Below are 6,611 nucleotides of genomic sequence, written 5' to 3' on the forward strand. Positions count from 1 at the left end.
CCTGTGTCATGTGTCCATGATAGAGGGGAAGGAAAAAGTGTGCTGACAGCCTTAAACAGTGACCCACACAAACTCTCACATTGTCCCTATGAGTCAGGATCAAGAAAGATTAATTGTGCAAACAAGCAATTACAACCTGGGCCAAACCAGGTATTGATTGAAAATCAATACAAGATACTGAAGTTCAAAGTATAAGAAACGGAATGATTAGATTTTGGGGGGACAATCACTCAAGAATCCAGAGCAGCTATACATTAGTGGAGGGCTTGCCAATTGCTAGGGACAGAGTCTAAACTCCAAGTGGATTAAGCAACAAAGGACAACTACTTGTAATATATGTAGAAAGTAGACCTATGACTTCAGGAGCTGAAAACATGCCTCTTTTCCACAGAGGAAAAGAGTATGTTAGTAGAGAGCTTCTTCCAGAAGATCAGTTGTAATAGCCCTGGGCCTTCACTATTGCATTTTCAAAAACCTCTCTAGAAAGTGCTTTTCTCCCTTCTAGCCCTCAGTATCCCTTTCAAGGGAGAGTCTAATTGGCCTTGGTTGGTCACTTCCTCCTATTAAACCAGTCACTTTGCCCAGGTGGCAGAGAACTGATTTGGTGTTGTTGTTCAGTTGCTAAGTCATGTCCAACTCTTTGTGACCTCATGGACCGCAGCACACCAGGCTTCCCTGTCCTTCACTATCTCCTGGAGTTTGCTCAAACTCAAGTCCATTGAGTCAGTGATGTCATCCAACCATCTCATCCTATGTCGCCGCTTCCCCCTTCTCCTGCCCTCAGTCTTGCCTAACATCAGGGTCTTTCCCATTGAGCTGGCTCTTTGCAGTAGGTGGCCAAAGTATTGGAGTTTCAGCTTCAGCTTCAGCTTCAGCATCAGTCCTTCCAATGAATACTCAGGGTTAATTTCCTTTTGGATTGACTGACTGATTTCCTTTAGGATTGAATTCTAATTGGCCACCACTATGGAGAAGGCGATGGCACCCCACTCCAGTACTCTTGCCTGGAAAATCCCATGGATGGAGGAGCCTGGTAGGCTGCAGTCCATGGGGTCTCGAAGAGTCGGACAAAACTGAGCGACTTCCCTTTCACTTTTCACTTTCATGCATTGGAGAAGGAAACGGCAATCCACTCCAGTGTTCTTGCCTGGAGAATCCCAGGGACTGGGGAAGCTGGTGGGCTGCCGTCTATGGGGTCACACACAATCGGACACGACTGAAATGACTTAGCAGCAGCAGCAGCAGCAGCATGTTGAAAGAGCTGAGCAAAACTGTAGTAACCACAGTATGCCACAAGGGGTCACCCAAGCAGAGTTTTCAAGGATGAATACGAGTTTATTAATTGCGCAAAAGGAGAAAGACTGCACATAGAAAGATCTAGAAAAGTCAGGAAGAGGTGAATGACCATGCAATTTTCTGCCAGCACCATGTTGATGTTGGAGCACATCATGTGCCCCAGTTTCTGTTGTTTACATCAAAGCGGCCTTTACCCTTGCCAAACACAGCTTGGCTGGTCACGCTGATCCCTCTAACCCAGTTGGCATATCACTGTTGCCCGCTACTAATGTCCTAAACACTTCCCAGACCCCACCAGCACCCCTGGGATCATCCCCAAGCCCATGATAGAGAGGAAAATAAACACGGCCCTGACCTGGGTGGGACCTCTTTGAGACACAAACTCTTATGTTGTCTCCCTAAGGTCCACAGCTGGACTAACCCTCAGGCGCCCACTTTGTCATCTGCTCAGTGGCGCCCACTGCAGGGATCCTTCCCTCCGTGTCTCAGGTCTCCGTCTCCAGTGGGGATTTCCTAGGGTCATGTCTTGAGTACTGTATGTACCCTTGAGTTCTCATCTCAGGGTCAGCTTCTGAGTCAGGAAAGACCCCAAACAAAGATATGAAAGACAACTGTGGGTCCAGGGCTATCTGCTGCTTCCATCTTTATACGGGTTTCACATTTGATCCCTCCACACAATAACCCTGATTGGTAGAGACGATCATAGACAGTCCCCAACTTTGATAGTTTGACTTCAGATTTTTCAACTTCATGATGTGGGCAAGCAATCATTCAGTAGAAACCAAACTTTGAATTTTGATCTTTTCCTGGACTAGTGATATGCTAGTCTAGTGATTGCTAGACTAGTAAGATGCTCTCTCATGATTCTGGGCAGCTGGCAATGAGCCTCAGCTCCCAGTCAGTCATGTGGTTACAGCGGTAAACAACAGATACACTTTTTTTTTTAATTTTCAGTACAGTATTCAATACATTATATAAGGTATTCAACACTATTATCCAATAGGCTTGTGTTTGATGATTTTGCTCAACTGTAGGTTTATGTGAGTGTTCTGAGCACGTTTAAAATAGGCTAGGCTAAACTAAGCTACGATGTTTAGTAAGCTAACTGTATTAAATGTATTTTCAATTTATTATATTTTCAACTTACGATGGGTTTATTCGGACATAACCCCATCACAGGGCTTCCCTGGTGGCTCAGTGGTAAAGAACCCACCTGCCAATGAAGGAAACCTGGGTTCAGTCCCTGCATAGGGAAGATCCCCTGGAGAAGGAAATGGCAACCCACTCCAGTATTCTTGCCTGGGAAATCCCATGGACAGAGAAGCCTGGTGGGCTACAGCCCATGGGGTCGCAAAAGAGTCGGACACGACTCAGCGACTAAACAACCACCCTATCACGAATGAAGGGAAATCTGTATTCTTGTTTTTAGCGAGAAGAAAGAGGGAGGAACAAGCCTGAGCTACTCAGTCCTTTCATAACAAAACTGACCCCCAGACCATCTACCCCCACTAGGTCCTGGAGGGGAGATTCTAGTGCCCTGCCCAGTGGGATGTGGCTGGGCAGTTCTCATCCTCTTCTGCCCAGGTCTCTGAGACCTGATGCAGGGGAATCTTTTATTGAGAAGCGGAGCATCAGGGGCTCTCAGCTCTGAGAGGCATCGGGTCTTTTCAGCTGGAAGAGCTTGGCTCTGGGCTCTTGGGAATTCCCTGGTAGTCCAGTGGTTTACGACCTGACGCTTTCACTGCCAGGGTCTGGGTTCAAATCCTGATTGGGAAACTAAGATTCCACAAACCATGCAACGCTGCCAAAAAAGGAAAAAATCTCTCAGGCCAATGATGACACTAAGGAGGGCTGGAAAAGGGTAGTCCTGGAGAAAGAAATGGCAACCCACTCCAGTATTCTTGCCTGGAGAATCCCACGGACAGAGGAGCCTGGAGGGCTACAGTCCATAGCGTGGCAAAGAGTCAGACACGACTGAAGCAACTTAGCACGCACAGCACACAATAAGAGAAAGGAGTGTCCCCATAAGAAAAGAAGAGGAAAGAGAAAAGCTATGTGATGACAGGCAGAGATTGGAGTGACATGTTTATAACCAAGAACTACAAGGATAGCTGGATTGCTGGGGGAGAGGCTTGGGATGAATTGTCCCTCAGATCCTTTAGAAGAAACCAATCCTGCCCACATCTTGAGTTCAGACTTCTGGATCAAGTTCTGTGGTTTAAAGCCACCCAGTTTGATTGCTCTGTTATGGCAGACCAAGGAAACTAATACAGTTGCCAATTTGTCTTGTTTACCAGCTGTCACCCCTCCTAAGCCTTGGGAGGGCCAGGAGTTTCGTCTGGTTTATTCACTTTGTGTTTCCCAGAGCAGGCCCATAGTAGGTGCTCAATAAATACTGCACATCTGAATATATCAAGCAGATACTGTTTTATGTGCTTTCCCATGGCTTACCTCATTTCCTCCTCACTGCAACCTTCTACAGCACTTATTACGCCGATTTTATTTTTTTGTTAGTTGAATAAACAAGTTTATTTGTAAATTTAGTCAACATACATAATTGACCTAAAAACTTCAATAGAAGGATAAATTTTAAAACCACTTGGAAAGCCATCTCTATGAAGTGATTTTCCCAGAACCTATGCCACATGAACACCACTTTAACTGGCAGAGGTTCCATAAGCTGAAGCTGTGTCCCTCCCCCACAGCAAGTTCCCCCTAAGTTATAATACAAACCCCACAAGGAAAAAAAGTTCGGTGTTGTTCCCCCTTGGTAGAGAAAAGTTCAACCTAGTTATGAGACCAATCACAACACAAAGAAAAGCTGCACTAACTACTATATTAGTAACAGATGATGCTGGTGTGAATAACTTGTATTATAGTCTAGAGCCCTTAGAAATAAATCCCCCTCCCCGTTAGTGTTTGCATTATCAGCTAGAAGGTTAGTTTAACATGTGGTAGAATGAGGACTTATGCAAGGTATAACGTGCAAAGCATTTTACTACATAAACAAGTGTAGTCTACTCAGGAGAAACCCAATCAAACTCTAAATTACACGCCTTAAAGACAACACGCCCCACCACATGTCAGTGTAAAACATTTAATTTAAAAATGTTGACACTACAATATATAAAATAGCTATTATAAAGGCACATAGTGTATTCTATAGCTGCCAGGTTTACTTTTTTTTTTAAAGGAAACTGTAAGTTACACTGTGGTTAAGACTTGTATCTTCACCCTTGAAAAAGCCCACATTCTATCATAGTGATGTATGGTCAGACTTAACAGCCCCAATTGTTAAACACTTGGATCAAGTCATAACCAGTTTTATTGCAAAAGGACCCTGTACACATTTATCAATTCTAGTACCTTAATAGCTACCCAACAAGTCATTAACATACAGAAACATGCATCATGAGAAGCAAGAAATATCACCCATCCCTTCTGCATATTAGCAACTTGTCACTCCTGAGCAACAGTGCTCAGATCACTGAGGTCTGTGAACAGTCACTTTTCGCATTCATCCTGAGTGAAAGATGGAATGACTTAAGTACAAATGCAACATATGATAAACAATTTCTTACAAAAAAAAGTCACAAATTAAACCGAAGTATTTTACAGAATTTACTACAAAACAGCATAAAAACTGCCTTCACTTAAGCTCTCTCTCCCCGTATCCGGCGAGCCAACTGGATGTCTTTGGGCATGATGGTGACTCTCTTAGCGTGGATGGCACACAGATTAGCATCTTCAAACAAACCTACCAGGTACGCTTCGCTAGCCTCCTGCAGCGCGCCGATGGCGGCACTCTGGAACCTCAAGTCGGTTTTGAAATCCTGGGCGATCTCCCTCACCAACCTCTGGAAAGGCAGTTTCCGGATCAGAAGCTCGGTGGATTTCTGGTAACGACGGATTTCTCGAAGCGCAACAGTCCCGGGCCTGTAGCGATGAGGTTTTTTTCACCCCGCCAGTAGAGGGGGCGCTTTTCCTGGCCGCTTTGGTGGCCAGCTCCTTGCGGGGCGCTTTCCCACCCGTTGACTTAACGAGCAGTCTGCTTGGTTCGGGCCATTTTCTTTTACCTAACGCCGAAGTTTTAGGCCGCTTCTCCGACCACCGCGCCGCCGCTGCTGCCCAAAGAGCCGCAGTAGCTGAAACACGGGGAAAGCTCCCTCCAACGAACGACCAAACCGCTCTGCCTATTACGCCCATTTTAAAGGGAGGTGAACTAAGGCTCCGAGGGACAAAGCCAGGATTCCAACCTACCAAAAAGATGGTGACCGTAGTCATGAAATCAAAAGGCACTTGCTCCTTGGAAGAAAAGCTATGACGAACCCAGAGAGCGTATTAAAAAACAGAGACTTCACTTTGCTGACATAAGTTTTCCAGTACTTATGTACAGATATGAGGATTAAACCATAAAGAAGGCTGAGCGCCAGAAGAATTGATGCTTTTGAACTGTGGTGCTGGAGAAGACTATTTAGAGCCCCTTGGACAGCAAAGCGGAGAAGGCAATGGCACCCCACTCCAGTACTCTTGCCTGGAAAATCCCATGGATGGAGGAGCCTGGAAGGCTGCAGTCCATGGGGTCTCTGAGGGTCGGACACGACTGAGGGACTTCACTTTCACTTTCATGCATTGGAGAAGGAAATGGCAACCCACTCCAGTGTTCTTGCCTGGAGAATCCCAGGGATGGGGGAGCCTGGTGGGCTGCCGTCTATGGGGTCGCACAGAGTCGGACACGACTGAAGTTGACTTAGCAGCAGAACAGCAAAGAGATCAAAGCAGTCGATCCTCAACCCTGAGTATTCGTTTGAAGGACTGATACTGAAGCTTCAGCTTCAATACTATGGCCACCTGATGCGAGGCCGACTCTCTGGAAAAGACCCTGATGCTGGGAAAGACTGAAGTCAGGAAAAGGGGACGACAGAGGATGAGATCGTTGAATGGCATCACCGACTCGATGTACATGAGTCTGACCAAACTCCAGGAGACAGTGAAGGGCAGGGACGCCTGGTGTGCTGCAGTCCATGTGGGTCGCAAAGCGTCCGACTCACTGAGCGACTGAACAACAGTAATGAGAATCAGAAAAGGGGCGGGAAGGCAGACATTAAGCACATTCCAATAATAACCGATAATAACCGAAGAGCCTCCATTTCTCAAGGAAATTGGAAGTAATAACCGACTTTGCCCACAGCGTGGAGCCGATGAGATCCTCGAGCGTTTGACCTGCGCAAGCGCCTTTACCCACAAGGCCTCCTGCTCAGGCACATTTTGTTCCGCCCCCTTTTGCAGCACTCACGGCGGCACTTTACGACTCT

General features: G+C 46.2%; 1 pseudogene; it reads right to left on the reverse strand.

Annotated features, from left to right (window-relative positions):
• Positions 1 to 4,603: 4,603 nt before the first annotated feature.
• LOC101902346 (histone H3.3A-like) lies at positions 4,604 to 5,490 on the reverse strand (annotated as a pseudogene).
• Positions 5,491 to 6,611: the final 1,121 nt, after the last annotated feature.

Source organism: Bos taurus, chromosome 7 (assembly GCF_002263795.3).
Source record: "Bos taurus isolate L1 Dominette 01449 registration number 42190680 breed Hereford chromosome 7, ARS-UCD2.0, whole genome shotgun sequence".
Lineage (NCBI taxonomy): Eukaryota > Metazoa > Chordata > Mammalia > Artiodactyla > Bovidae > Bos > Bos taurus.